General features: G+C 35.5%; 1 pseudogene; it reads left to right on the forward strand.

Moving 5' to 3' along the window:
* Positions 1 to 23,413, forward strand: part of LOC136317812 (small ribosomal subunit protein uS2-like) — a 135,350-nt pseudogene that overhangs the window by 111,120 nt on the left and 817 nt on the right.

The following is a 23,413-nucleotide window of genomic DNA, read 5'->3' on the forward strand; positions in this document are numbered from 1 at the left end:
AGAGAACAGCAACATCAGATTGGCTGAACAGAAGAATCTGTGAGTTAGAAGATAGGAAACTTTGAAATTATTAATTTAGAGGAGAACAGAGAAAAAAAAAGACGAATGGAATCCTATTAAATGACCAATTTCTGAACTACGGGAGTTCCAGATAGAGAAGAAATGGAGAAGGTGTACATAAAGATAACTTAAAGAAATAATGATTGAGAACTTCCAAAATTGGGGAGAGATTTATATATCCAAGCTCACAAGCAAACAACAACAATAAAAATCAACTTAAAGAGATATTCTCCAAGACACATTATGATAAAATTCAAAATTCAAAAGTGAAAAGAAACAGAAACAGCAAGAGAAAAGAAGCTTATAATTTACTAGGGAATTCTCATAAGGCTATCAGCAGATTTCTCAGAAAAAACCTTACAGGTTAGGAGAGAGTAAGATAATATATTCAAAGTGCTGAAAGAAAATAAAAAGAGGAGCAATCAAAAGTACCTTACCATTAAAACTGTCTGGAAGTGAAAACTAAATATGTTTTCAAACAAACAAAAGCTGAGGGAATTCATCATCACTAGACCAGCTTACTAGAATCTGTGGAAAGAATTTTTCAGCCAAAATAAAAGCATGTTAATTAGTAACATAAAAATATTCAATTTGCTGGTAAAAGTAAGAATATAGTCAGATTCAGATTACTTTAATACTGCAAAAGGGTAGCACATTAACTACTTAACTCTAATATAAAGGCTGAAAAACAAGAATATTCAAAATAACTATAGCTATAATTATTTGTTAATAAAGACACAATTTAAAAAGGTAAATTGTGACATTAAAAAAATCATAGGAGGCCCTGGCCAGTTGGCTCAGCGGTAGAGCGTCGGCCTGGCATGCGGGGGACCCGGGTTTGATTCCCGGCCAGGGCACATAGGAGAAGCGCCCATTTGCTTCTCCACCTCCCCCCTCCTTCCTCTCTGTCTCTCTCTTCCCCTCCCGCAGCCAAGGCTCCATTGGAGCAAAGATGGCCCGGGCGCTGGGGATGGCTTCTTGGCCTCTGCCCCAGGCGCTGGAGTGGCTCTGGTCGTGGCAGAGCGACGCCCCGGAGGGGCAGAGCATCGCCCCCTGGTGGGCAGAGCATAGCCCCTGGTGGGCGTGCCGGGTAGATCCCAGTCGGGCGCATGCGGGAGTCTGTCTGACTGTCTCTCCCCATTTCCAGCTTCAAAAAAATACAAAAAAAAAAAATCAGGCCCTGGCCGGTTGGCTCGGCGGTAGAGCGTCGGCCTACCGTGTGGAGGACCCGGTCCGATTCCCGGCCAGGGCACACAGGAGAAGCGCCCATTTGCTTCTCCACCCCTCCACCGCACTTTCCTCTCTGTCTCTCTCTTCCCCTCCTGCAGCCGAGGCTCCATTGGAGCAAAGATGGCCCCGGCGCTGGGCATGGCTCTGTGGCCTCTGCCTCAGGTGCTAGAGTGGCTCTGGTCGCAACATGGCGATGCCCAGGATGGGCAGAGCATCGCCCCCTGGTGGGCAGAGCGTCGCCCCTGGTGGGCGTGCCGGGTGGATCCTGGTTGGGCGCATGCGGGAGTCTGACTGTCTCTCCCTGTTTCCAGCTTCAGAAAAATGAAAAAAAAATCATAGAAATAGAAAAAATATTCCTAAAATTTTGCAACCACAAAAGATCCCAAATGGCCAAAGCAATCATGAAAAAGAACAATAAAGTTGGAGACATCTTACTTATTGATATGAAACCATACCATAAAGCTATATTAATCAGAAAAGTATGGTACTGGCATAAACATTCAAACACACACCAATGGAACAGCGTAAAGAGACAAGATTTAAACTTCCACACATATGGACAACTAGTATTCAATGAAAGACAAGAATACTTAACAAGAAAGTATATTCTTTTCAACAAATGGAACTGAAAAAACTGCATTAACACATGTAGAAAAATGAAATTGGACTTCTACATTACACCCTCGTAAAACTAACTCAAAAGGCATCAAAAACTTAAATACAGATCTGATACCTTGAAGCTCCTAGAATAAAAGATAGAGAATAAACTCCTCGACACTGATCTTGGTGATGACTTTTTGGGTATTTCACAAAAACCACAAACAACAAAAGTAAAAATCAACAAGAGAAACTACATCAAACTAAGCTTAAGCAAAAGAAAAAAAATCAACAAAATGAAAAGGCAGCCTACAGAACAAGAGAAAGTATTTGCTCTTTGTGTCTGGTCGAATAACCCTCTTGAATATTTCCTGCAGTGAGGCTTTTCTGGTGATAAATTCCCTCAGCTTCTGTAGGTCTGCAAAAGTTTTTATTTTTCCTTTGTATTTGAATGATGACTTTGATGGATACAGTATTCTTGGCTGATAATTGCTCTCTCTCTCTCTCTCTCTCTCTCCATTACTTTGAATGTTTGTGTCTACTCTCTTCTTGTAGAGTTTCTGCTGAGAAGTCTGACGATAACCTAATGTGCTTTATTTTGTATGCTACATTCATCTTTTCCCTAGCTGCCTTGAAGATTCTTTCTTTATCAATGATATTTGACAATTTTATTACAATGTGCCTTGGAGTAGGTCTGTTTGGGTTGAAATAACTTGGCATGGTTTGCTTCTTCAATTTGAAACTCTAACTCTTTCCATAGGTTTGGGAAATTCTCATCAATTATTTTTTTGAATAGGCTCTCCATTCCCTTCTCCCTCTCTTCTTCTGATTTACCAATTATTCCTTTTGTGTGTGTGACAGAGACAGAGAGAGGGACAGATAGGGACAAACAAGAAAGGAGAGAAATGAGAAGCATCAATTCCTTGTTGTGGCACCTTAGTCTCCTTAGTTGTTCATTGATTGCTTTCTCATATGTGCCTTGACCGAGGAGCTGCAGCAGAGTGAGTGACCCTTTGCTCAAGCCAGAAACCTTGGGCTCAAGACAGTGACCTTGGGTTTAAACCAATAACCTTGGGCTTCAAGCCAGAGACCTTTGGGCTCATGTCAATGACCATGAGGTCATATCTATGATCCCACACTCAAGCCAGCAACCCCGTGGTCAAGCTGGTGAGCTCATGCTCAAATGGATGAGCCTGTGCTGAAGCTATTGACCTTGGAGTTTAGAACCTGGGTCCTCTGCATTTCAGTCCAACACTCTATCCACTGTGTCACTGCGTGGTCAGGATACCTATTATTTTTATATTGCTCTTTCTGATGGAGTCAGACAATTCTTGTCGAGCTCTCTCAGTTTTTTAAATTTATGAGTCATCTCGTCTTCTCTCTGTAGCACTTCTAATTGCCTGTCTTTGATGTCACAGATTCTTTCCTCTGGCTTGTTTTATTAGCTAAACTTGCTACTTCAGTGTTCAATTTGTGTATTGAGTTTTTCATCTTTGTTTTTAAAAGTTCAATCTCCTTGATGAGCTCATTAAGTTTCCTATTGGTGTTTGCTCACACCTCATTGAGTATTTTCAGAGCTTAACTTTTAAATTATCATTTAATTCCAAGGTTTCCAAGTGAGTGGGATTTTTCATTTTTTTTCTGAACTGTCTCTGTCTTGTGTAGCCATGATATTCAATTTCTTCTTTGAAGGCATTTGAGAGTGATATTGTTAAGAACCCTAACAACAAAACAAAACAAAAAAAACTTAAAAAATTAAAAGTGAAAATTAAATATAAAATAAAAATATAAAAATTTAAAAAATTATGACAGGTAAAAAAGGAAAACCACAGTAAACAAAAGTCAAAAACAAAAAAAAAAAAATAAAAAAACACAAAAAGCAAAAAATAAGAATAAAAAATATAAAAATTAAGAAAAATTAAATTCAAAAGAGAAAAAGAGAAGAAAGAATAAGAAGAAAAAAGGGGGAAATTTTAAAAAGGAAAAGTAAATTTTGGTTTTGAGAGGTTTCTTGTGGTAGGTGTTACTGTATCACAACTTTAAGCTCTATGAAATTACTGGGCTGTCCACTGAGATGTTGTTGTCTCAATGATGTAGTTGGGGCTGCAGTTGCTTTGGTGGATAGAGTGTGTTGTGGGGACTTAATGGCTTTGGATTTATGGCTTTGGCTTTATGGCTTTAGCTTTCCGGCTTTACGGCTCTAACAATGGCTATCTCAGCTTCTGGGCACTTCTCACCATGTCCCAGCATACCCAGGGATCAGATGCCAAGCCTCTCTTGTCTTCAGGAGAGAAAGTGGCTCTAGAAAGCTAGCTGTGGGGTTTGTTTCTGCCATTCTCCATACAGCAAGGTGAAGGAGGTGGAATCTAGGAGGCTGATGGGTGGCACTTTAGTTTTCTCTGTCTCTGCTGAGTGTGAGCTTTAGTCCATTTGGTCCATAGGTCTTTTAGGCATGCCTGCGAGCCCAGCTGGGTTTCCTTTGATGTATTATAGTTATTCAATTTACTAAAAATTTGAGTGGAGAGATCAGAAGTATTTCTCATGTAGCCCCTACTCTGATGTCATCTATGAGAAAGTATTTGCAAATTATTTATCAGATATGGGGTTAACATCCTTAATACATGAATAACCTATACAACTCAATAACAGTAATAACAACAAAACCCCCAAACAGTCCAATTTTAAAAAGGTGTGCATTAATAGGCATTTTTTCAAAGAAGACATCCAAACAGCCACCAGGAACATGAAAAGATGATCAACATCACTATTCATCAGGGAAATAAAAGGTGAAAACCACAAGATTTCACCTCGCATTTGTTACAATAGCTATCATAAAGAAGACAACAGATAACAAATGTTAATGAAGATGTGAACTGTTGATTGTATTGTGTTCCCATGACCCAAAATCAAATCATTTTTCATTACAGTATTTTTGTCCCACTTTACTCCTTTCCCACATACACACCCTCCTCCTGGTAATCACTTCACTTTTATCTATGTTCATGAGTCTCATTTTTATATTTCACCTATGTGTGAAATCATATAGTTCTTAGCTTTTTCTGATTTACTTATTTCACTCACTATAATGTTCTCAAGTTCCATCCATGTTGTAAATCTAGACTAGAATTCATAGATTCTTTAAAATGCTTCAATCCTAGATTCTTTAAGAAATTTACAAAGGCTAATAGTTTTGCTTCAGTATAAGTTACATATTATATGATTGAGAAAGTTTATTTGGTTATTTGACACCTTTTGTTACATCTAGGGAAATAATCAGTCTAAACTATAATGAGGCCAGCTTTTTATCTGATTAGTATTTGGAGAGAGTTTTGGACTAAAATGGGGAATGCTATAGGCTGAATGTTTGTGTCTACTGCCCAAATTTTTATGTTGAAATCCTAATCCCTAATGTAATAGTATTTGGATATGGGGTATTTGAAAGATAATTAGGTCATTCATGAAAGTGGAACTCTCATTAATGGGATTAGTGTCCTGATAAGAAAAGCCATGAGAGAGATGATCTGTCTGCTATGTGAGGACACAACAAGATAATAGCCATCTGGAAACCAAGAAGAGGGCTCTCACTAGAAACTGACTATTCTGGCACCTTGATCTTGGACTTTCTAACCTCTAGAACTGTGAGAAATAACTTGTTATTTAAGCCACCCCCTGTATTGTATTTGTTGTTTCAGCCTGAACTAAGGCAGGGAGATGTTTGAAAAAATTATTTTAATTGAGTACCTTTTCCTATATCTGTTGACCATTCATATATTTTCTTGGGAGAAATGTCTGTTCAGGTCCTCTACTTCTTTCCTAATTAGATTATTTATTTGGTGTTGAAATGTATGAGTTCTTCATATTTTTGGCTATTAACCCCTTTTGGGAACTGTTGTTTATAAATATCTTCTCCCATTTGGTTGGATGCCTTTTTTTGTTTTGTTGTTGATTTCTTTTGCTGTGCACAAGCTTTTTAGTTTGATATAGTCCCATTCATTTATTTTTGCCTTTACCACCCTTATCTCTTTGCTCATATTTATAAAATTCTCTCTAAGACGAAGGTCTATAAGTTTATTACTTATGTTTTTCTATGTAATTTGTTGTTTTAGACCAGGGGTCCCCAAACTACAGCCCGCGGGCCACATGCGGCCCCCTGAGGCCATTTATCTGGCCCCTGCCACACTTCTGGAAGGGGCACCTCTTTCATTGGTGGTCAGTGGAGGAGCATAGTTCTCATTGAAATACTGGTCAGTTTGTTGATTTAAATTTACTTGTTTGTTATTTTAAATATTGTATTTCTTCCTGTTTTGTTTTTTTTACTTTAAAATAAGATATGTGCAGTGTGCATAGGGATTTGTTCATAGCTTTTTTTTATAGTCCGGCCCTCCAATGGTCTGAGGGACAGTGAACTGGCCCCCTGTGTAAAAAGTTTGGGGACCCCTGTTTTAGACCTTATATTTAGGTCTTTGATCCATTTTGAATTAATTTTCATACATGGGGACAAACTGAGTCTAGTTTCATTCTTTTGCATGTGGCTTTCCAATTATCCCCAGCACCATAATTTTCCCAGTATCATTTTTTAAGAAGGATTTCTTTTCTCCATTGTGTATTTTTTTATCCTTTTTCAAAAACTATTTGCCCGTATACATGCGGTTTTATTTCTGGGTTCTCAATTCTGTTGCATTGATCAGTGTGTCTGCTCTTCTGCCAATAGCATGCTGTTTTGATTGTCACTGCTCTGTGGTGCAATTTGAAGTCAGATAATGTGATTCCTCCGGCTTCATTTTTCCCCCCTTAGGATTGCTTTGGCTATTTGGGTTCTTTTGTAGTTCCATATGAATCTGATAATTTTCTGTTCTATTTCTTTAAAACATAACATTGGGATTTTGATGAGGATTACATTAAACTTGTAACTTGCTTTGGGTAAAATGGTCACTTCAGTTATGATGTTTCTTTCAGTCCATGAACGTAGAATATCTTTCCATTGTATTGTGTCTTTTTCCATTTCTTTTAATAATTTTTTTTTTTTACTTTTCAGTATATAGGACTTTACATCCTTTGTTAAGTTTATTCCTAGATATTTTATTCTTTTTGTTGCAATTGCAACTTCGCTAGTTATTAGGGAGGAAAGGGAGAGACAGAGGAGACACAGGGGGGGGGGAGGAGCTGGAAGCATCAACTCCCATATGTGCCTTGACCAGGCAAGCCCAGGGTTTCGAACCAGTGACCTCAGCATTTCCAGGTCAACGCTTTATCCACTGCGCCACCACAGGTCAGGCTTCGCTTTATTAGGAAAGTGCAAATCAAAAATACAATGAAATACTACCTCACACCTATTAAAATGACTACAACGAACAAGACAAGTAAAAAGGGCTGGAGATGTTGTGGAGAAAAAGGAATCCGGAATCCTTGTTTACTACTAGTGCGAATGTAAACTAGTACAGTCAGTATGGAAAAGAGTATGGTGGTTCTTAAAATAATTAAGAACAGAGTTACCATATGACCCAGCAGTCCTTCTTCTGGGTATCTACCCGAAAAACTTGAAAGCATTTATTCACAAAGATATATGCATCCCTATGTTCACTGCAACATTATTCATTGTGGCTAAGATATGGAAATAACCAAAGTGTCCTTTAATAGAAGATTGGATAAAGAAGATGTGGTACATATATACTATGGAATACTACTTAACATAAGAAATGCATGTTTGCCACAACATGGACTTACCTTGAGAATATTATGCTAAATGAAATAAGTCAGTCAGAAAATGCTAAGAACCATATGATTTCACTCATGTGTAGGACATAAAACTGAAACTCATAGACACAGACAACAATGTGCTGGTTATCAAAGTAAAGGGTAAAATGGGTTAAATATATGGTGAGTAAAAAAAGATCTGACTTTGGGAGGTGAGCAAATAATGCAATATATGGATCATGTATCATAAAAATGTACACTTGAAACTTATTAACCTAAGTCATCCCCCAAATTTTAATTTAAAAAATTTATTAAAACTGAAAAAAGGCCAAAAAAAAGTTGGTGGCATGTCTTTTCAATGTTATTCAGAGATATTGTTCAATAAATTCACCCAATGATGGTATAATTTTGGAGGAGAATGTGCCTGTGTTTGACTTTGCTATTTATTACTCATTCAGAACCCAGACACTATGAAGTTAATTGGTAAGATATAAATTTATGATAGAAAAGATTAACCCAATGGTTATTATTTGACTGTCCCATAGGACAATACTGAGTTTTATATATCTAATTTATCAGTCTTACTATAAAAAAATTTAGATGGCATTCTTGAAGACTAAACTATTCATCAAATGCACTTGGAGCAAATTTTACCATCTTAGTGGTTTCCTCATTAATTAATGAGTTGAATAAAATCTTTAAAATATGCTCATTTTATATTTTTATAAGTCATTTTTAACTTTTAAAAATATTTTGACCCATATAAGGCATTTGTGTTTATAAAAACTTTATTTTCATATAAATAAAGTAATTCATATGGGTAATCCCATGGAATAAAAAATAGTGCTAGATTTTAGTCTCCTTTTGCCCTGAGTTATACTATTTAAATTGCCTTATTCAGACTTTGGATTAATTAAATGTGTATACTTCTGCAATGGCAAAGAGGATGACAGGCATTTTGCACACAGACTAAATGGTCTTAATGTCATGAACCAGAAACTGTCTCTAGAAATAACTGATCCTATTTTTCAATTACTTTCAGAAATGGCAGAATAACAGTAAATCTGCCAAAGCCAAAATTGTTTTTGGAAGACATTTTTCAGAGGTTGTATTGTGAATACTAATGAAGCCAGTGCAGCAATTTGTTTAGTTATTTCAATCTGTATTTAGCAGCTGACTCAAACCTGTCAGGTCACTGGGAAATGGTGTTGCATAAAGTCAGAATTTTTCTGGCCACTGGGAATTGGTTTTGCATAAAGTCAAAAGTTTTTCCCCATCGGAACAATACTGAAATTTTCTTCTAGCCCCAGTGGTATACACTTACACTTATAAATTTCTTGTGTAAAGTGTCTATACCATATTCTATAATATGGAACTCTGGGAGCTTCATCAACTACTTGCTAAGGCAAGTGAACAAATTCAAAGCTGCTTGTAAGAAAAAGACTGACCCTGACCACAGGTAATATTACTTAAAGGTGAGAAATAATTTTGTCATCTCATTTAAGTGAGAATGATAAGGTCGTTTGCTATCTTATTTTTAAAAATGATAGTGCTCCCACCCCTAATCTGTGGTACTTAGTGCCTTTTTATTTGTTAATTTTGTTTTCTCCATTCTGAAGTATAAACTTCATGAATTCAGAAAATATTGTCTGTGTACAGGGTGGGAGAAAAGGAGGTTTACAGTTTTTCATATGGAAAATAATATAATAAAAAATAATAATACAAGAATAAACTGTTTTGTGTACTCACAACTGTAAACCTACTTTTGCCCCACCCTTATTATTTTCCTGCTAAAAATCGCTGTTTTTATATGTGTTTGGTGAATAGGAAGTGTTCAACACATATACATTAAGTGAACTGAATGAAGGAATAAATGAATGAGTCTTATCTTAGTCCATTTAAAACTATAATAATATAAGAAAGTTTTATATTAGTCAAAGCACCTCTCCTTTGAAATTTATTATTATATTATGGATTCATATGACCTTTTTTGTTTTTATTTTGCTTTAACACAATTAAATGTTTAATAAATGACAGAACCTATTATGCTGGTCATTGTTATCTTACCTTCTTAAAAATTCAATAATTTGCAAAGATTTTTTTTCTATTTTAGTAATTTCTTGTGTATTTTTATAAGTCCTCCCAAATTCTTTTGTTAATCAAATAAAGTATACATTAAAATAAATATCATTTATATATAACTCCATAAAAATTAATTTTAAAAGCTCTGAAATGGTTGTTATATTACCCATATACCTATTCTCCCCAAATCCTCCAGAAAATAAAATAAGTTTAAAAGAAAATTATTTTTCTTCTTTGTAAAACTGTAAATTTTGAATAAATAAATAATTCTAACAAAACTGTTACACACATTTAAGTTAATTTGTAGTAAGAAAATTTTTCTTTTAGGATATGTGCTGACTACATTGGTTAGACAAGTACAATATTTCCTCCTATTGAGAAAGAGATAATCAAAGGCACTTAGTGTAGAGGAAGAATTAAATGTATGCAAAAGGTGAATTCTAACTTCAAGGAAGATTTGCCTTCTGTAGGGTGAGTTAAACTAAAAAATCGTCAGCACAAAAATAAGTTACTGTTAGGTAGTATTACTATGAACAGTTCACATTGATCAAACATATTCATTTTCTTATAAATGTCAACTAAATTAATCATTGTACAGTTGATTAAATGAAACAAAAGATCTGACACTGTGAATATATATTGTCATCTGTAATACATGTTAATGTTCTAATTGATATTTGGACTATAAATATATATAAACACAAATATTTAAGCATTTAAATTTGGTTGAAAATACAAAAAGAGAAAAGATATTCAAAGACTGGAATATGGCCTAAACATTCCAATTATTTGTTCACAAAGGCCTTTGCCAGTTAGTCTTTGGAACCTTTAATAATTTTCTGTTTAAGAACATTGCAAAAACTCCCACATAGCCAAAGCAATCCTGAAAAAAAAGAATGAAGCCAAAGGTATCACACAACTTGACTTCAAATTGTACTACAGAGTCATGATAATCAAAATAGCGTGGTACTGGCAGAAAAGCAGACATGCAGACCAATGGAACAGAATCAGGAGCCCAGAAATAAAACAAACCACACACACACACACAATATTTGACTAAGGAGCCAAAAACACACAACAGAAAAAAAAACACCCTCAAATAAATGGTGCTGGGAAAATTGGAAAGCCACATGCAAAAGGATGAAACTGGACTACAATTTGCTCCCATGCACAAAAATTAATTCAAAATGGATCAAAGACATAAATATAAGATCTGAAACAATAAAGTACATAGAAGAAACCATAGATACTAAACTCATGGACCTTGGCCATAGAGAACATTTTATGAATTTGACCCCAAAAGCAAGGGAAGTAAAGGCAAAAATAAATGAATGGGACTATATCAAACTAAAAAGTTTCTCCACAGCAAAAGAAACTGACAAAAAAACCAAAAAAACAACCAACCAAATGGAAGATGCTATTCACAAACAACAGCTCTGATATAGAGTTAATATCCAAATTATATTTAAAAACTCACAAAGCTCAGAAACAAACAAACAATCCAATTAAAAAATGGGGAGAGGACAGGATCAGAGAAGGGGAAGGAATTAGTAAAATTATATATACATAACACAGAGATACAGATAACAGGACAGCAAATCCCAGAGGGAAGAGGGGAGGGAGTTAGGGGGAGGGGGGTCAAAGAGGGTATAAATAAGGACACAGGGGTGAGGGTGAGAGTGTTGTATTCAGTGGGACACTTGAATCCATGTAAACACAATAAATTAAAATTAATAAAAATTTTAAAAATTGGGGAAAGGACTTGAACATATACTTCTCCCAAGAGAACATACAAATGGCCAACAGATGTATGAAAAGATGTTCATCTTCATTAGTTATTAGAGAAATGCAAATCAAAACTACAATGAGATACCATTTCACACCTGTTTGATTGACTATTCTCAACAAGAAAGGTAAGAACAAGTGTTGGAGGGGCTGTGGAGAAAAAGGAACCCTCATTCACTGCTGGTGAGAATGTAAATTAGTACAGCCATTATGGAAGAAAGTATGGTTGTTCCTCAAAAAATTAAGACTAGAACTATCATATGACCCAGCAATCCCTCTTCTGTGTTTCTACCCAAAAGACTTGAAAACATTGGCATGTGAAGACACATGCACCTCCATGTTCATCGCAGCATTATTCACAGTGGCCAAGACAATAGAAACAACCAAAATGTCCTTCGATAGAGAACTGGATAAAAAAGATGTAGTACATATATACAATGGAATACTATTCAGCCATTAGAAACAATGACATATTGCCATTTATAACAACATGAATGGACCTTGAGAACATTATACTGAGTGAAATAAGTAAATCAGAAAAAGCTAAGAAGTATATGATTTCATATATAAGTGGGATATAAAACTGAGACTCATGAACATAGATAAAAGAAAAGTGGTTACCAGGGGGGAGGTTGAGGGGAGGAGAACGGGGTGTGGGTATTAAAGAGGAACAAATATATGGTGAAAGAAAATGATTTGACTTTGGGTGATGAGCACACAACACAATGAAGAGTTCAAATGCTATATAGATGTTTACCTGAAACTTATGTACTCTTATTGATCAGTGTCACTCCATTAGATTTAATTTTCTAAATAAAATATTTAACAAAGAACATAGCAGATATTATTTAGGGATTTTCAAGTTATGATGGCAGATAAGGATTAATAAATTATTTACTCTTTAACCATTACAATAAACAATAAACCTTCCAAAATGTTTTAAACTTTCAACAACAATGAAAACCAGGAATCTCTAATCTGCATAACTCAAAGAAGTATTTCTATCTATTGAGTGTGAGTAAGGTCATGAAGCAGAATAAGGTGTGGACAACAAAGATTGCAGAGGGAAGAAAGGACTATAGCAACTCTTATTCATATATTTGTTAAATTGTTTCACTCTTCTGAAAAAAAGAGAGGATTGTATCCTCTGTCCTCAATCTGTCCCATTCATGCCTCTCATTCTCCAATCAGTCCTGTTCTGAGTTGAGAGAGCTGTGGGAATGGTATCCTATGGAAGATGTAGTTAGTTATTTTTACCATCTCTGCTAATGAAAGGAAAAAAAAAATTCTTAAGGGCACCCAGGCAGTGAGACCAAGGTATCCTTCCTTGGACCAGAATATTTACAAAAAACTGATACAATTACAAAATAGTAACAACAAAAAATTTTTTTGCAGAAGTTATGGTATGAGTTAATCAGTTTTCTCTTTGTTTTGCAAATCATAAAAATAATTCTAATAGCAATAATATAGTTATGAGAAAGGAGAATTCACTGACTTAGACCCTATATGAACATAACACCAGGTGAAGTGTCATGGGTGTTGCTACTTGTAAAAAAACAACAATAACAAAAGAAAACAAAACCCAAACTTTTGAAGAAAGATACACCACATGAACTGAAATTAGTTTTAGGAAGCTGATACTCTCTTATGGTCTCAGTCAGTGTTGAAAGCTATGATGAGAACACAAGAATCCATGATGAAAATTGAGTTGATTTTAGTGTCAGGAAGAAATGAATAGAGACTACAGTGAGACAAGGAATGTGTCAAAGGATTTAATATTGCAGACTGAAATTTAGTCTTAGATATAATGAAGTGTAGCGACGGTGTTGCAGACATTGAATCCGTCATGTGGAGGACAAATCTAGGACACTTACCCTGAATACAAAATAACAGAAAAGAAAAAACGAGACAATTACAAACCACAAGATAAGGCATAGGAAGATAGAATAAGAAAATTTATGTTCCTAAGGAGGAGATAAAAACCAAAGGATATGAAAGAAAATCTATATGAGATATAATTTAAGAAAATATTATGCAACTGAAGAAAAGTTTGACTTACAAGACAAAGTATTTACTAAGAAAAAACACTCCCTCTTATCCTAGTGAATTCATAAAACATTTCAAGAAAAAATGAATAATTGTATAATCCAGGAGGCAGAAAAATGACTCTTACTCTAAGGAATAAATAATGACCTTTGAAACCTCTGCAATAAGTACAAAAGAGAGCAGAGTACAATTCACAATATTTTGAGAGAGAAAGGAAAGAAAGATTTATTATATGCCAGGTCATTTGTCAATCATGTATGTAGGAGGGAGAAAGTGAACCATCCGTGTTCTCTTATAAGACATACTCGATGATATATTCTAGCTAGCATCAATATGGATTACTTTTGAATTTATTAATTAAACATTTAATGATAGCTATCTGTAGTGAAATTATTAGTCAGACACAATGGTAGGCAATCAGGATAAAAAAAATGGTCCAAATTTCACATAGCGCTATCAGGTGATAGTTGTACTTATGCAGTGCTGAAGAGTGTATAACTAAGAGAAAGAACACACAGAGAAAATCAAGGACAGCTGAGAAATATTTTATTGAGTTGAGAACTAAAGAATAAACAGAAGTAATTAAAGTCATTGGGATGAGGTGAAAATCTATTCAAAGATACCTGGAAGAGAGTAACCACAACATGGTCATGGAACTGAAAGAAACCATTGTGACTATAGAGGAGAAAAGGAGATCATAGTGTCACATGACATATAGGAAGTGACAGGAGCCAGAGAGCATGCATAGCCTTATAGGACATATTAACATTTTTGGTCTTTATCGAAAAGCAATGAAAGTCATTGATTAATTTCTGGTGTGTGTGTACAGGGGAGGCATGTTCAGGTTCACTTTTTTATTATTTATTAATTGATATGAGAGAGGAAAAAAGAGGAAGGTGGGAAAGAGAGAGGGGGAGAGCATTTATTTGTTGTTTCACTTAATTGTGCATTTATTGGTTGCTTCGTGTATGTGCTCTGACTGGGGATCGAACTGACAACCTTGGTATTTCAGAATGATGCTTTAACCAACTGAACAATCCAGCCAAGTCCCAGATTTACATTTTTAAAAATTCACATTGGATGATGAATAGATTAAAAGAGAACAATTTGGACAATATGGATATAGGGAAACAACCTATGGTGCTATTTTTTTTTTTTTTTGAACACCTCCAAAGATGGTGAATTAGAGTGGTGGTGATTGAGATGACAGAAGAGGACATCTTAAAAATGTGCTGAATTAGGCACTAGGGTTTTGATATGTATAATTTATTGGACATTGATGTGTATCACTAAGATGAAGCATGTTAGAAGAAGTGGGTTCAGTATTGGGGAGGTTGCATGTGCAGTGTGGGGAATATTTTTAGTGTCTTCTTTAAGATATTTAAATGGAAATCTCAAATTTTGAGAAAGCAGTTAGGATTACATTTCTTAGGAGAGTTCTATGACAGAGATACAAATCTGTGAATTATAACATGTGGAATTAAGGAAAAATTTTGGAACTGGATTGGACAGAGCAAAGAGATCACAAGTATAGAATAAACCTGGCAAAGAGGAACTGGTACATAGTCCAGAAAGAAGTTAAAATTAAACTAATTGTAACTGTTATTGTAAACAAAATTTTAAAACAGCATTCCTAATTAGAGGAAGTATAATATATTCTTTAACAACACAGAGGTTTATTATTTTTCTCACCTAAAATAAGTTACATGTGTATGCAACCCGGGCTTGTTTGATAGTTTCGAGGTTATCATCATTCTTAGCAATTGATTTTGATTTCCAAGTTTTCCTCTGGTTCTGAGATTCCTGCCCTAGCTCTAATCTCATGTCTTTCTTCCAGGTAAGGAAAGGAGGAAGAATGGAAAATATTCAGGAGATTTACCTAGTTTATGCTGTATCTTGTTGTTTATTCCTGGACCTAAGGGCACTGCGAAATGTAGTTTTGGGATGGACATACTGCTGTCTGGTATGAAACGTGCTTTGTGTTAGTAAAAGAGAGAACAGACATTGGGGAAGTAATTGCTATAAACATCCTCTGGGAAAATTACTCGTCTTTACTACTGTTTATATGGTATGCAGTATTACAGACATTCCGAATGAAATTTTTATCAAATTATGTTCAAATATTTAAAATGTTTGTACTTTTGACAGAGTGTTTTTACTATTAGAAAGTTATTCTAGTGAAACAGTAATTATATCATAACAAGCAGACTTGGGAAATTTACAGCTATGATCATCTTGGTATGTAGGTCAGAAACAATCCAAATGTCAAGAAGACCAGTCAAAGTTGTAAGTTCTAAATACCAACTAATTACTTCTTGAATGGGGTATGGGATATACTAGTTGTGCCCTTTAAGATACTTCAAGCTGGAGTTCCTGATCCTGTTATTTTAATAATAAAGATCAATGAGTTATGTCAAATTTCATCCTTTTACTTAAGTTTTGCTATCCTTCACCCCGGTCAGCTTTCCCAAATAATCTATTCTTTCACTCTGACTTGTCCAATGCTCTATAGCATGCTGCCAGTTAAATATTTTGTATTGCTCTGGTCTCTTATCATTATTGGGGACAAGTAAACCTCATCATCATCTGATTATACTTAGTATTGTCATTCAGAGATTTCATGTCCTGATGAATAAGGAATATGCTCTTTGTTTCATTCTTCATCTTGCAAAACCAGTTGAAATTTCTTTCTTCCTATATATGGTGAAAGACCATCAGTTATAATCAATTTGTTTCTGTAGGATCTTAATTTTCCTAAGCAATTTGGCTTACATAAAAAATATTAAGAAAGATACAAATTTACTCTTCATAAAAAGATAATTACTTAACAGAAAAAAGAATACTATATAGATTACATCCCCTTATCATTAAAATTTACTAATAAAATAAGTAAAAATTACACTATAAAGGGTCATGCTTTTTATTCACAAATATAATTACTGTACCATTTTCTCTGTTATGTGTCTATTGTCAAAATTTAGAAAATGTGAATCTTTTTTAACTAGCTCATTTAGCCTTGCAATGTCCAAGCCATTTTGAAATCCTCTTCACTTTTGAGCAGCCATAATATATTCCAGGTCATGGGATCAGCTATTATTCAAGAAGAGCTAGTACTTTTTTAAAACAAACAAAAAAACAAAACAAAAAAAAACTAAAGGATGAGAAAAGGTATTAGAAACTAAATTCTAGGCACTAAGTATTGCATATCAGATTTTGCCATTTGAGTAAGTTTGGTAAATAGGATGAGTTTAATGCTGGGTCAAATTCTAGCTAACACTAGGAAAGATATTACTTCCTTTTTTTCCCTTTAAGTGAGAGGATGATGTGCCCCAACTGGGATTCACCTGGCAACTCCTGTCTGGGGCCTGAAGCTAGATGTTTGAATCAACCGAGCTATTCTCAGCACCTGAGGCCTACGCTTGAACCAATCGAGCCACTGGCTGTGAGAGGGTAGGAGGGTAAGAAGGCGGAAGGTGAGGGGGAAAGAAGCAGATAATTGCTTCTCTTGTGTGCCCTGACTGGGATCAAACTCAGGACATCTGCACAAGGGGCTGACGTTCTATCCACTGAGCAAACTGGCCATGGCCAGATATTACTTTTATTTCTTCTTATTATTATTTTATTAAGTGAGAGTCAGGGAGGCAGAGAGACAGACTCTCGCATACACCCAGACTGGGATCCACCCGGCAAGCCCCCACACTGACTGATGCTCTGTCCATCTGTGGCCACTGCCCCATTGCTCAGCAACCGAGCCATTTTAGTGTCTGAGACAAGGCTATGGATCCATCCTCAGTGCTCAGAGTCAAATTGCTTGAACCATTCTAGCTATAGCTGCAGGAAGGGAAGAGAGAGAGAGAGAGAGAAGGGGAGGTGGATGAGTGGAAAAGCAGATGGTCACTTCTCCTGTGTGCCCTGACTGGGAATCGAGCCTGGGACTTCAACACACCAGGCTGATGCTCTAATACTGAGCCAACTGGCCAGGGTCCAGATATTACTTTTACAAAGGCCATAAGTTCATAGTATTTACTGTTTAATGTTATTAACTTTTTTAATTTTTTGATCTGAAGTTTAGTTTACTCTTTCAGTGAAATGAATATTTAAATTATTAATCCTTCCCCAAAGTTTTAAATATACCCCTTTTTCTTTTGTAATTTTTATGTATCATTGACTTCTGTTCGAATCATTTGATTTTTTTCATTATTTTCACTATTGGTTACAGTAAAAGAAATAAATGTTTTTTAATGTTTCTATTCCTTTAAGTTATCTTATTGAAAGGTAGTGAAATAAAATATACAGAAATAAAAGTTAATTTTTTATATTGTAGAAATGAAGCTCTACATTATAATTAGAGATTGAAGTTATTGTTTTTAAAGTAAAATGTAAAAATATACACTGTCATAATTATGTTTTGTGATATATATACACAAATTCATGTTTTAAGTTAAAGAAAAAACTCATTCTATGCAATTATTATAGCAAATAAAATTATTAGTAGCACCATTTAGTGTGCTGTTATAAAATTTACCACTTGTTATCTTGAAGACATCAATAATCTTTGTGCAAATATGAAATGTAAATATACAACTAGTAAATCACTTATTTAAAATATTTGTTGATTATATACTCTGTGCTAAACATTCTTCAGAGTCTATGGATACAATAATAAACAAAATATTCACATCTTTACCTTCCTATAAAGTCACAAAACAGTTGAGAAAACATCCAATTAAATAAAGGATTATATTATAGCTTATGGAATGTTATGGTAGGAGAAATTAGAATTTTATGGAAATCTATGGCCATGAAACAAAACTTGTCTTAGTGATGATCTCCTTGAGAATGCCACATTTACATTAAGAAATAGAAAGTGAATAGGACTTAGCCAGAGAGAAAGTGAAGATTGGTGGTACTGTGGAAGTGATGACCTTGTAAAGTGAATGTCATCTACTTTTAAGTGTCAGACATTATCCAAAGGGCAAAAACAAGTCATTGAAGGGACTTAGGTAGTGAAAAATCAGATTTATATTTTCAGGTATATTACTTAGACTGGAATTTTGAATCGTAAAGAGACAGGGCTAGAGGCAACAGAGCAATTAGGAGGCTATTTCAGAACTGTAGTAAGAGGATATGGCCTAAACTGTGCGGGAAAGTGATGGTAGAGAGATAGAAAATAACCCAAATCCAGAGATGTTTTCTCTGAACATATGTACCCTAATTTATCAATGTCACCCCATTAAAATTAATTTAAAAAAAAGAAATGAATGACATGAACATGTTTCTAAAAGCCATGTTCCATTATTCTAGCTGAGAACAGCGACATGTCCCTCTAGAATCTCTGGACTAACCTGGCAATAAGCTAATAATTTAATAAATCTACATAAAGAAAAAAAAAGAAAATAACCCAAATCCAAACCATCAAAAGCCTGTTGCATGTAACAGCAAAATGTTTCCAAGATCTGACCACTGCTCATCATATTCTTTGCCATCATCCTGGTAGCCAACAACAAATCTCATCACAATTATTGCAGTAACCTCTTAACTATAGTTGTCCAATTTAGCCAATAAAAATTTTATCTGGCAACTCTGCTTCTTACTGTTCTCCCACCTTCTGCCTCTTCTGCCCTGTCAGTCTCTTCTCAACATGGCAACTAGAGTACTGTTACGAAAATACAACTCGTGTTTGAAAAATTTTAGGCCCTGACTGGTTGATTTACTGGTAGAATGTCTGCCTGGCATGTGAATGTCCCAAGTTCGATTCCCGATCAGGGCACACAGGAGAAGCAACCATCTGCTTCTCCATCCCTCCCCCTCCCCCTTCTCTTTCTCTCTATCTTCCCATCCTGCAGCCATGACTTGGTTGATTCTAGCAAGTTGGCCCCTGGCTCTGAGGATGGCTCCCTGGAGCCTCTGCCTCTGGCACTAAAAATAGCTCGGTTGAATGCTTGGCCCCAGGTGGGCACAGCATCGCCCCACAGAGGACTTGCCAAGTGGATCCCCATTACGGTGCATGCAGGAGTCTGTCTCTCTGCTTCCCCTGCTTTCATTTAATTAAAAAAATTCAAAAAAGCTCAACTGGGCAAGATATATTATGTTCTTTATACACTGCTAGGTTAAATTTGCTAATATTTTGTCTAGGATCTTTGCATGCATTTGTGTTAATAAGGTCTTTGGTCTCTAATTTTTCTTTCTTAGTCTGCCATGGTCAGGTTTTTCTATTGAGGTTATATTCTCATCATTACATGAATTGTGGAGTAGTCTACTTATTTTTGTTCGTCTATTATCTGAAAATTTGTTTATGAGATTAGATTTATTTTTTGTAAATTGGTAAAATTTGCCTGAAAACAACTTAGGCCTGGTGTTTGTTAATACTTTACATTTGAAAAAACTGATTCAATTCGTTTGCTATAAGACAATGTTTTGAGTGAAATTTCTCTTTGTCACAGAGACAGAGAAAGACAGAGAGAGGGACTAATAGGGACAGAAAGACAGGAAGGGAGAGAGATGAGAAGGATCAATTTTTTGTTGCGGCACCTTAGTTGTTCATTGATTGCTTCCTCATATGTGCCTTGACTGGGGGGGGGGATACAGCAGACTGAGTGACCCCTTGATCAAGCCAGCGACCTTAGGCTCAAGCTGGTGAGATTTGCTCAAGCCAAATGAGCCCACGCTTAAGTTGGTGACGTTGGGGTTTTGAACCTGGGTCCTCCACATCCCAGTTCAATGCACTATTCACTATGACACTGCCTGGTCAGGCTTGAGTTAATTTTTATAACATTTTTTTTTTAGAAAAGCGACTAGTTTGTCTAGATTTTTAAGTATATTGTTATAAAATTCTAAATTGCTTTTTCTTTGTTATCTGAGTTTTATCTATTTTTTGTTGTTGTTCTTTTCCAAGTGAGAGGAGTAGAGAGAGAGAGACAGATTCACCCATGTTCCCCAACTGGGATCCACCCAGCAACCCACGTCTGGGGCTAATGCTATGGTCACCTGGGGCCATGCTCACAACTGAGCTATTTTTAGTACCTGAGGCAGAGGCTCCACAAGTCATCCTCAGTGCCTGGGCCGATGCATTCAAACCAATCAAGCCATGGCTGTGGGAGGGGAAGAGAGTGGGGAAGAATGAAGAAACAGATGGTCACTTCTCCTGTGTTCCCTGACTGGGAATTGAATCTAGGACATCCAAACGCTAAGCCAACCCTCTACCATTGAGTCAACTGACCAGGGACTGAGTTTTATCTTTATTTATGTCCTCCCTCATATTGTTTACACATGCTGCTGTTCTTATTGATTAATTTTGCCAGTGACTTTGCAGTTTTATTTTTAAAAAATAATTAACTTCTGTCTTGCTGATTCTCTCTATTATGTGTTTTGATTTTCATAAAAATATGATGCTATACTTATTACCTCTTAATTTCTATATTATTTGCTTTACTCTGGTTTTCATATACTATTCTGCTGTATGTGTTTAAATTTTTCATATTTTTTCTATTTGCCAAAATTTTATATAACTGTTTGTTTAACCTAGAAGTCAAATTGATTCAGTATATTTTTGGCAAGAATATGTCATAAGTAGTGCTGTGTAATTACTATTGATTATTTTACCTCCTGTGAATTTTCTGTATAATGAACTGGTTACATAAGTAAAATCTTAAGAGTTGAACTCTGAAGGGTTAAGCTTAATTATGATAATCAGATTTATTATCAATTTTAATAAATTTGATACATTTAATTATTTATTTTTCTTTTCAAAGCTCAAGTTGTCCCATCTTTGGCTAGCAGGAGTCCAAGTTGCCTCCTGTGTCCTTGCATAGTGTGTGACAGAATCTAGGTATAGAATTCTGAAATCACGAGATAACCAGGCTTATTTTGGGGCTTTCTGGTCATAGCTTGGAAACATACATGCCTCCTAGGAACCCTGGTAGTTTCTTTCAATGAAAAATTATATTTGGAATATATATCTGCATGATATGTTTGATTTTTCTACTGAGTTGTTTTTCTACTGAGAATGCAGTTTCTCAGGCATTTTAGTGGAAAGCTAAGAGACATTTATTTTATTTATTTTAGAGCAAGAAAAATAAATTCTAAAAACCACATATATATAGTCAAATAATTTTTGATAAAGGGGCCAACAACACACAATGGAGAAAAGAAAGCCTCTTCAATAAATGGTGCTGGGAAAACTGGAAAGCCACATGCAAAAGAATGAAACTGGACTACAGTCTCTCCCCCTGTACAAAAATTAACTCAAAATGGATCAAAGATCTAAACATAAGACCTGAAACAATTAAGTACATAGAAGAAGACATAGGTACTCAACTCATGGACCTGGGTTTTAAAGAGCATTTTATGAATTTGACTCCAATGGCAAGAGAAGTGAAGGCAAAAATTAATGAATGGGACTACATCAGACTAAGAAGTTTTTGCTCAGCAAGGGAAACTGATAACAAAATAAACAGAAAGCCAACTAAATGGGAAATGATATTTTCAAACAACAGCTCAGATAAGGGCCTAATATCCAAAATATACAAAGAACTCATAAAACTCAACAACAAACAAACAAACAATCCAATAAAAAAATGGGAAGAGGATATGAATAGACACTTCTCCCAGGAAGAAATACAAATGGCCAACAGATATATGAAAAGATGCTCATCTTCTTTAGCTATTAGAGAAATGCAAATCAAAACGGCAATGAGATACCACCTCACACCTGTTCGATTAGCTGTTATTAGCAAGTCAGGTAATAGCAAATGTTGGAGAGGCTGTGGAGAAAAAGGAACCCTCATACACTGTTGGTGGGAATGTAAAGTAGTACAACCATTATGGAGGAAAGTATGGTGGTTCCTCAAAAAACTGAAAATAGAACTACCTTATGACCCAGCAATCCCTCTACTGGGTATATATCCCCAAAACTCAGAAACATTGATACGTAAAGACACATGCAGCCCCATGTTTATTGCAGCATTGTTCACAGTGGCCAGGACATGGAAACAACCAAAAAGCCCATCAAGAGATGACTGGATAAAGAAGATGTGGCACATATACACTATGGAATACTACTCAGCCATAAGAAATGATGACATCGGAACATTTACAGCAAAATGGTGGGATCTTGATAACATGATACGAAGCGAAATAAGTAAATCAGAAAAAAACAGGAACTGTATTATTCCATACGTAGGTGGGACATAATAGTGAAACTAAGAGACATTGATAAGAGTGTGGTGGTTACGGTGGGGAGGGGGGAATGGGAGAGGGATAGGGGGTGGAAGGGGCACAAAGAAAACAAGATAGAAGGTGACAGAGGACAATCTGACTTTGGGTGGTGGGTATGCAACATAATTGAACGACAAGGTAACCTGGACTTGTTATCTTTGAATATATGTATCCTGATTTATTGATGTCACCCCATTAAAAAAATAAAATTATAAAATAAAAAAAAATAAAAATAAAAAAAAAAAATAAATAAATTCTACCCAGAGAGGAATCCATACGGCATTGTTCTGGGTTCCTCTCAGAAAGGGAAACTTCACATCTGTAGCCTAATATTCTGCAAATGAAGGAGAAAACTATCCCCAAATTTCTTGCAGCAGCGACTTACTGTATTTCCCCATGTATAAGACGCTCCTATGTATAAGACACACCTTAATTTTGGGGCCCAAAATTTGAAAAAAAATGTATTGGATAAAGTTATTGAACTCGAGTTTTATTCATCATAAAATTCGTACTACTCTTCATTATTGTAAGAACTCCCATCCATTAACTTGTCCTCATCTGTGTCTGATGACGAATCACTGTCTTCAACAAACAAAAGCAAAAACAAGAACAAAAAAGCAGGGAGTGCAAGTAAAAATATCTACAGCCACTGTATAAGATGCACCCAGTTTTTAGACCCCAAATTTTTTGAAAAATTGTGCAT

This window comes from Saccopteryx bilineata, chromosome X (assembly GCF_036850765.1).
Source record: "Saccopteryx bilineata isolate mSacBil1 chromosome X, mSacBil1_pri_phased_curated, whole genome shotgun sequence".
Classification (NCBI taxonomy): Eukaryota; Metazoa; Chordata; class Mammalia; order Chiroptera; family Emballonuridae; genus Saccopteryx; species Saccopteryx bilineata.